Below are 9,396 nucleotides of genomic sequence, written 5' to 3' on the forward strand. Positions count from 1 at the left end.
ACTTCCATGGGTGTTTCATTGAGTACTGAACTTAAATTCATTATTGATATTCAGTCTGAGTTGAAAGCCAGACATGTAGAGGTTACCAAAAAGAATATTTGTAATTTTCTTATGTTTATTCATAATGTATGTCATTGGTTTATTATTACCTGTCCAGAAATTGTTGCGTCCACTTGGGACAAAGTAGGACATGAAATGAGTGATTATTTTGTAAATAATGATGATTCACAGAAGGAAAAAATTATGTTCCAATATTGGAGCCTGTTAAGAGATATCATTGTAACTAAAAATGCCGGAACCGCCAAAGACATCATCCATGCCGTTGAATCTCATGTACAACAAGTCTCCCGTGAGTGTTCCAGGACTCCCTCTCGTTCTAATTCTGTCTCTCATCTCCCTTCTCCCTCTGAGAATACTTCCCCTTGTCCTCCCTCCACCACTGATTCTTCTACCTTTGTCTCCAAAGTAACTAATGCTCTTAAAGATCTCTCTAATGCTTCTCATTTATATCCCTCCCTTACTTCTGTCCATGCTTCTGCTCTATGCACCCAGACCCCTACAGAAGAGGCCGCTGCACCCTCTGTGCAAAATCCTAAACAGCCCTTCACTTCCCTAGCTTCAGCTCCGTCCCTGTTCCACCAAAACCTTTACTCCCCTCACCACCCTCCCCTCCTTAGCCAGCAATTGCAACAATACAAAGCCTTTAATTGGAAAAGCCTCAAAGAGCCATTTCAAGCCGTAACCTCCTATGGCCCCCAAGCCCCTTACACGCTCTCCTGCTTAGAATCTAAAAGCTGAACTCTTTGTCTCTTGGGAAGTTAACTTTTTTTTTTTCATTGCAAAGCCCCTGCAAATAGGCAGGAATCCTAATCTCTAAGCTCTTATAGCTGGCCTCGCCTCTTTTCATACCTTAAAGGTACAGCACACACTTTCCAGGTCCCAGCTTGCCAACATGGCTCTTGCTGCCCTCTGTGCCTGGAAGTCGCTCCCCAGAGCTGGCATTCCAGCAGCTCCCCCACACCGGCAACAAACTGTTGCTGCTTTCTCCTTTCCCCCCCCCCCTTTTTCTGACTTGAGTTCCCAACTCACCACAATTACATCCATGGTCTCTCACCTCTCTAACAAACTTGATAATGCTCTTGGCTCAAAAACCAGCGCTACCTTTCCTGTCTTTCTCCCTAATGGAGAAAGTCTTCCCCCGCCTGCTCAGCAGCCTCCACCGCGGAGAACGCTCAGTCCCTAACCATGGCAGATTCCCTCCTCTCACCGCTCCCCCTCTTAAAGCTATAGAAATGAAACTACTTGGCCAAATTGAAAATCTTAAACAAATCTTAAGCCTTCAAAAACAGGCTGCTTCTCTTAATTCACAGGTTTCTGCCTTTCAGGCGTTCCCCCCCCTCCTAAATCTATAGTTGTCTGTCCTCTGCCCACTGAATTCACGGCCAGGCCCCCCCTCTTGAGAACTCAAAGAGACAAACTAATGAAAGTGAGGCTAAGTGCCATAAAACAGAAACTGCTGCAGTGCCTACAAAAAATTCTAAGGGCACAGTAAGCAGGATAATTACAAAGTATCATCTGCTAAGCCATAAAACCTTGCGATATCTACACTTTGCTGTTAAAACTTCTGAGCCTAATGTACCCTTTACTTTGCTCAAACCAATCCTCAGCCTCCTTCAGCCTCTTTCCTGCCAGCCTTGGAAAACAGCCAGCTCAAGCCCTGCCACTCCCACTTTAAGCCTTCCAATTCACCTTGAAATACCCAATCTTTGTTATTCAAAAGAAATCTGAAAAGTAGCATCTCTTGCATATTCTCAAATCAATTAATAAAACCATGATCCCCATGGTACTTTTGCAACCCAGACTCCCCTCTTCGGTTGCCATTCCCTCTAATTCCAATAAATTAGTAATTAATCTTAAAAGATTGCTTTTTTTTTCCTATATATCATTACACCCTGCTAACTGTAAATAATTTGCCTCTAACCTTCCTGCTGTTAACTGTGCTAGCCCCTCCCCAAGTTATCAGTGAAAAACTCTGCTTCACCTTGTCAGCCCTACACTTCGTCAAATATGTGTTATTAGGTTTAGTGCATTAAGTAGTGTAAAGTAATTATTAAAACATTAAAAAGCAACAGAAAGATAAAGGCAATAAATTTTTTTTTCATGCCTCTCAGAAAATTTTAAAGCAAGGTCATAATTCTGTCACTTTACAGATAACAAAATATTGGTAAAAGAAAAACTTCTTTGTGTTTTAAAATCCAAACGAACACAAAAGTGTTAAATTTAAATCTTATATTTCTATTAAAAGTTTTATTTTAATTTTTAAAGTATTTACAAAATTATGTGAAAAATAATGTGGTTAGCCTTTTTAAACAATATAGTTAATTTAATGCACAGTGAACACCTATATGTACTTTATAGTACCCTTAGTTTTAACTTTGTGCTACAGCAATGGTTGTTCTTTATTTCTGCATTAAAAAAACTATTATTTTAAGTGCATTCAAAATATCAGCACATTATACAAATCTGTATATTTGTGTCGCAGTGAAAAAATAATATTAATGAAAAATATATTATATATAATTTTATAAGTAATATATAAAAGTAACTAAACTTTATAAGCAAATTAACTAGTATTAAATATAATTTTAGTCTTAAGTTCTAAGTGTGTAAATGCATCAGATGTCTTTAACTATATTTTGTAATAATCTAAGCATTTAGTTAATTTAGTATATAATATTTTTTACAAATTATTCACTTAAAGTCTTCATAGTAAAAACAGTTGTTTGTATTTTTAAAATCAGTTTTTATACCTTTAATAATCATAGTTCATGCTATTGTGTTTAATCATAAAAATTTTAACACTTTATTGCAGCTGTCTTACTGTTCTACTGCAAAACCAATTTAAATAAAACCTATTCATTTACAGCAAATGATTTCATACTTCAGAGTGAATACTCCTTCTACAGTGCTCATTAACCATTTTACTTAATGTTTTAAACTTCAAATTAAAATTGTTTTAAAAATGTTTTGTGTTAAATCTAAACCTTAAAATTTATTTTCAGCAAAGTTCCACTCCATCTACATTAAGTACTTCTCAAAACTAAAAAAGTTTTTCTACAAAATTTTTTTTCTTCTCACAAACATGCTAGCTAAATATTTAAAAGCGCTTGTCAATTTTTTATAAATAAGTCTTAAATCAATCCTTTTGTCTGTTTATGTGTCTGTTGTGATGAATGAAAGTGGCCACAAGTGTAAAATGTTGTGTTTAGTGTTGTTTTGTTTTGTCTGTTTATTTGTTATCTCTACATTTTATAATAATACAATTTTTAAAGCCTTATCCATTTTTCAAATTTCAATTAATTTTTTCAACCTGGTTCAGTCTGGTCAGTTCACAAACTGGCATCTTGCAACTAAAAATCATGTGTTAAAAATTATGTATTAAGCTAGCTTTGTCCTTCTAAGAACATGGCGGAAAGTGTGAGGGATGGCAAACCCCAAATTTCTCAATGGCCATCGGGGATAACTTTTCCCTGGAGAATTTCTGGACTTTGCAGTCACCCAACTTTCCTGCTATGTGTAAGTTCAGGCCTATAGAATATGTATTTATAGCTAAAAAATAGCATCTAGCTTTAAAATAATAACTAAAAAGTTTAACAAAAATCATTTATGTTCAGTTTAAAAGTTTTTGATAAATTGGCGATTGTTAATTATAAAAATTTTTTAAATGCTGAAGTCTAACAAAAAATTTCCGCAGCCTTCCACAGTCCTGTCTTCATCCACTTCAAAAAAGCCTGTCACCCCTCCTGCCAGCCGCCTTTCCTGCAAACCTGTTTCTGACAAACTCCACCTTTAACAATGCTGAATTGAGCACTCTGCCTAGCTGCCTTGGATGCCCACCACTGCCACCAACAACCTCCATGGCAAACAAGTCACGGTCGTGGAACTTTGCTTACTCGAACCATATATGTGCCCGCCTGTTCAACAATCACACATTTGCAATCAAACCATTATTGTTAACAACTCTTCCATCTTCATTGAAGCCCCCAACTCCACTTATTTTGTTTGCTCCACTAAATTTTCTCCCCATATTGTTACTGAAATGTTTCTTGCTTATCATGATTATTATGTTTTAGCTTTGTTAATGCCTAAAATAACCATCAAACCTGTTGGTCCGGTTTCCACCTTGAACCTCATCCTGCAAATGGTCAATGCCTCTGCCCGAGCGCCCTCCAACACCAGCTATGAACACTGTTAAATCTGCAATTCACCGGTTTCGCCGTTTTATAAAAGCATCACAACGTTTAAATCTCCTATCTACACCAATAACTCTAAACTTCTTCTCTGGAAAGTTCAGCCTCAGCGTCATCAACTCACTATTAAGCAAGTTGTAAGCTACGAACTCTGCCTTCTAGCCCATCCTTCTCCTCTCAAGTTATTTTAAATATTATAAATGCCTCTGCTCTAGCCCTCACAGACCCATATTATGATAGTTCTTCAAAATCGTCGTGCTCTATATTTTGCCCTTATGTAAGAGAGTCTGTGTAGGGGAGTCTGGATTGTAGGTAGCACCCTTAAGGAACAATGTTGTATTTTCAAAGATAAACCTGGATTAGTTAGGAATAGCGTTCAACACATTGGTGACGGTATAAAAGACTTCCAAAAACATTTCGATGAAGAACAAGGTTGGTAACAGGGTTGGTTTTTCTCTTCCCCTTGGATACATACATTACTGTCCACTATTTTGGGCCCTCTTATTAGCCTCATGCTGCTCCTTTCCTTTGACCCATGGGCTTTCCGCAAACTTACTGCCCTTGTTAAAAACCAGGTAGATGAGACGGCAAAAACCTCTGTTCAAGTTCACTACCAACAGTTAACCCAACGTGACTCCTGTGAAAACTTGGCTATTGTCACCAAGCCGCCTTTCCAGCCACTAAGTTTCCAGGAGATAGAGCGCATAGCTAACAAACGGAGCTCGCTCCGGTACTTGTGCTCTCGGCTGTGGAGATACCTACGACGGGATTAGCAAGGTCCCAGTTAGGAAACGGCCCTAAAAGGCTACAAAGCATAATTCGGATCCCTGTGCACACCCACGGCGTTTGTAGCCACCTTTTAAATGCGGCTTTGGCCGTGTCCGACCTGGTCAAACCTTGTAGCCTAAGACACGGTTCTTCCACCCGCTCACGACTTTCCTTCTTTTATTAGAAGAGAAAGGGGGAGATGTTGGGGACTGACTTGTTTGAGGCCATTTTGCTGTTCTTTCTGCCATAATCCAGCCTTTCACCTAAAGGCTACATGCAGTCTTGCTGTAAGTTCTTGGGCCAAAGAGAAAGGAAAATGCAGCTGCAAAGTATAATTAATCTTTTAGCCCGGAGGAGAGCAACACAGCCCAGTACCATTCCCAGAAAAGAGGCCTTACTCCCTTAACCATATCCCTGAGTTTACAAGACATTCATTATTGTGTATATGCTACATTGTCTGTTCAAGATCACTGAGGCAAGCACATCTTGCACCACCTCCTGATAGTCAAGTTTAGAAATGCAGCTAGAAGGTCACAAGATGTTTCCATGGATACTGCAAGAAGTATTGCCCACTTGCCTTATTTGGAATAATGAAGTAATTTTCATGCCAAAAGAATGATTGACATTGCCTTTTGCCTGCCTCCTTCACCTTCCCTATTTAAAGAGGTGCTGGACCTCAATAAAGGCCCTTGAGCAGTGAGACATTGCCTTGGGTCTTTATTATTAACCTCTCTCAGATTTTTTACAGTGTGGTTGTGCTTCTACCCAGCAAAATAGGAGTGCGGTTGTCTGAGAAGTCTTCCCAGCTAATTCCTGCTGGCCGGGCCCCCCTGGGGGGCTTCAGGACCCCGCATTTTGGCGCCCAATGCTGGGCTCGAAGACCACCGCCACACTCCGAACGACTACGGGTCGGCGAGTCCGGAGCTGTTTCGTAAATCGCAGGATATACCCCATCCGGGTAGGCGTTGAAACGAGTTAGCCTTAATCAAAAATTTAAACTGCAGTTTTTTCAGCCTCCTACCCCAACGAACCAGTACCCAGCACCCAAGCGAAGGGACACCCAGTCAACCCACACCTCGTCCCCGGCAAGGAAAGGCAACTAACTCCCCTGCTGACTCATGCTATGTGGCCCTTCTTACCAACTCCTCCTAACATGGACGTTACTTGAACCCAGACTTAGCTCTAAAAGGATCCCCAATGCAAGAACTCTTCCCAAGACCACCCTGCCACAAATTGTTTGCCAATCTCAAGAAGGTCAGGGTGTGTGATGAAAGGCACCACAAGAAAATCTCAAAAGACAATAGGGAAACCTACACTTCCATCATAAGTATAAGCCCTGTATTACACTACCTCTTTAACTGCTTTGCTCCAAATGTAAGGTAGTCTCTCACATCACTTTGTTCCTTTAATTACTTTTTTAGTTCATTTTTTTAAATCTTTTTTTCTTTATATATATATATACATATATATATATGAACACATATATTTTATTTCTATTTTTATCTTTTTTGGGGGTATGACCGGTTTTTGTTTTCTTCTCTCTCCACCCCCAAACATACTGGCAATAATGTAACGCCATTTCTCCCTGCAAAGGCATATTTAAAAAGGGGGAAGTCTTACTTATAAAAACAAGCTCCTATCTACTAGGAATAAGAACTCATACTTGTCTACAATACAGGGGCATCTACCACCTTGAAAATATGTCGTGTGGACCCAACTTAGACCCCAAGTGATTAGACAGTAACCATCCAGCCTTGAATCCTGGATCCCAGACGTAGAAACAACACAGTTCTTCACAATAGCTACAGGAAACAAATCCCATCCGGGACATCCTTAATACTGCTCAGACACCAACAAGTGACAGCTCTAATATGATATCCTGACAACGAGGAAATTGGGAACAACTTGACCTAAGAGCAGGTTATCCTACCTCACCAGCTAACGATAAGACAAAAATCAGAAGACTTGTTACCCTTTGGTCTGTGCAAAAGCCAAGATCGTGATCTACAGATGACTGGCTGATAGGACCAGGACTGGGCAGTATGTATTCTGGGACCATTAAAAAAAAAGCCCTAGACTAGGGTTTGATCTACGACCTGCACAACAACCATGATCTCTAATTCCAGGGGTCTGACTGAGACAGTAGCAACTGAATGGGTCTTCTAATAACATAATGAAAGAGGCTTCCCCAGGCTCCATCCTAAGATCAGCACAAAGACCAAGATCACCAACCACAGAAGACGGATTAAAATGACACTGAGGGAACAGAACTTCTAGAACCACAAAGAAAGACTTCATCATAAGTTCCACTCCTTGACCTGTGCAGATACTGAAATCTCTAGATACAGAGGTCTGACTTTATCACCCAGGAAGGACATACACCACAAAAGCACCAAGGGAAGAGTAAATGAACCTGAAAGGAGTCTATAGTTAATCCAATGACAATATACTTCAAGGGTGGAGAAGCCCTTGTATCTCTTAGGCCAAGGGAATTCCTTTTCGAATGACTCCAAAATTTACTGTGCCTGTGCAGAAGGGGGAAAAAAGGCAAAAAGCACAAAACATTTTTATTTTATTATATATATTTTATATATTTATCTAGTTTTTGTGGATTTCTTTGTTTTGGTGTGGATATTGAAGCTATTGTCTCCATTTTTATTTATTTATTTTCTTCTTTTCTCTTCTTCCTTTATGCGCTCTGCCATGTTTTTAATCTCAAGACCATGGCTTTTATGTGGTGCTTATCTTTATTGTTGGAGTGCTCACTGAATATTTTATTTAACAATTCTTTTTTGTACTGTTGTGGTGTTTCACCTTCTTTTACCCCTTTGTCTCTCAAATTGAGGATGAGAGCCTCTAGAAGGACTCCACCCACTTTCGACGTTTTTTATTTTTACCCAGTTTATTACTTTTCCTTTCTTCAAACAAAACCACATAACTTAAACTATCTAGTTCTGCCCCCCCCCAATTAGAGGGGAAAATAAGGGAGGTATCAAGAACAAACAGGTGTAGGATCACTAAGTAGTAAGCTGGGCACAGAGAGGACCACTCATGCTAGCAGCCCCGGGGATGAGGGAGGAGGTTATGGGAGGGGAACAGAGGTGGAGGGAAGACAATTCGGTGATGGGAATTCCCCTGATTTTATGTTAATATGTACCTAAAATATTATTGTCAATGATATGTAAGCCACTATGTTTAAAATAAAAATATATTATTAAAAAAAGAAATTTGGGGCCCGGAGAGATAACACAGCGGCGTTTGCCTTGCAAGCAGCCGATCCAGGACCAAAGGTGGTTGGTTCAAATCCTGGTGTCCCATATGGTCCCCCGTGCCTGCCAGGAGCTATTTCTGAGCAGAAAGCCAGGAGTAACCCCTGAGCACTGCCGGGCGTGGCCCAAAAACCAAAAAAAAAAAAAGAAAAGAAAAGAAAAGAAATTTGGCCACACTCTCTCCATTGCAGGACCACAAGGGGAGGAAGCGCCATTCCGCCTTCTCTGCTGGACTGAGGGTCTCAGGGGTCTCCACGGCTGCAGGGGGCTCTGGAGCAACATTCTCTCCACCATCGGCAAGGGGCTGCGCTGAGCAACCCAAAGCTGCGGTGTTGGCCAGCAATTTGTGCAAGGGGCCCTGCTGCTGTTGTTTTGTGTGTGTGTGTGTGTGTGTGTGTGTGTGTGTGTGTGTGTGTGTGTGTAGGAAGAACAAGCTTTATATAAACTTAGAACAAAAGTCTGAAAATGATGCCATTACTGGCGGCTGCGGAAGTCCCAGCGCCTTCAGGCACCCCTACCCTGGTGCACCAAAGGGCTTGTTCTCCTTCGCCTTTGCAGCCAATGCCTGAGGCCCTGCAGAGGGGCAAAAGGGGCTGTGGAGGCAGGGAGGGAGGCCATGGTGGCGGCTTTGCCCCAGCCCTGAGCGCAGAAGGCCTTGGGATGCCAAGGAGATGAGCCCGCCACGGAAACAAAAAGGGGAGGGAGGAAGATAATTCAGAAGTTCTTCTTTATTATTTTTATTTAATTTTAATTAATTTTAATAAAGATGTTTTCAATTCTAAAAAAAAGAAATATGGCAGTGTCCAGGGCCACGGGGAGGCATGGCCGAGGCGGCCATGGAGGCAATCCTAGCACCTTCAGCAGCTCTGCCCCAGCCCACAAAGACCTAGAAAGAACAGGCCGTGGCCGATGCCCGAGGCTCCCACCCCACCCCCGTGAGAAAAGAGGCCACAGCACAGAGAGGAAGCGTCAAGGAGAGGACATGGCTCAGGTGATGGCGGCGGCCATATTGGCGGAAGATGTTGACGGATCTGGCACCTGCAGCCCCCAGAAAGGTGGAGGTGTAAGACTCGGGTTTCCAAATTCTGACATGGAGAATTGAAGGGACA

At 41.2% G+C, this 9,396-nt stretch overlaps 1 non-coding gene and 1 pseudogene across 1 annotated transcript; one reads left to right on the forward strand and one right to left on the reverse strand.

Annotated features, from left to right (window-relative positions):
• LOC126007285 (rho guanine nucleotide exchange factor 37-like) overlaps positions 1 to 8,905 on the reverse strand; it is a 43,925-nt pseudogene extending 35,020 nt beyond the window's left edge.
• On the forward strand, positions 2,387 to 2,516 carry LOC126007751 (small nucleolar RNA SNORA22). The gene has a single exon (XR_007495239.1). It is a non-coding gene; the product is annotated as a small nucleolar RNA SNORA22 (small nucleolar RNA).
• Positions 8,906 to 9,396: the final 491 nt, after the last annotated feature.

Source organism: Suncus etruscus, chromosome 4, assembly GCF_024139225.1.
Source record: "Suncus etruscus isolate mSunEtr1 chromosome 4, mSunEtr1.pri.cur, whole genome shotgun sequence".
Taxonomy (NCBI): Eukaryota; Metazoa; Chordata; class Mammalia; order Eulipotyphla; family Soricidae; genus Suncus; species Suncus etruscus.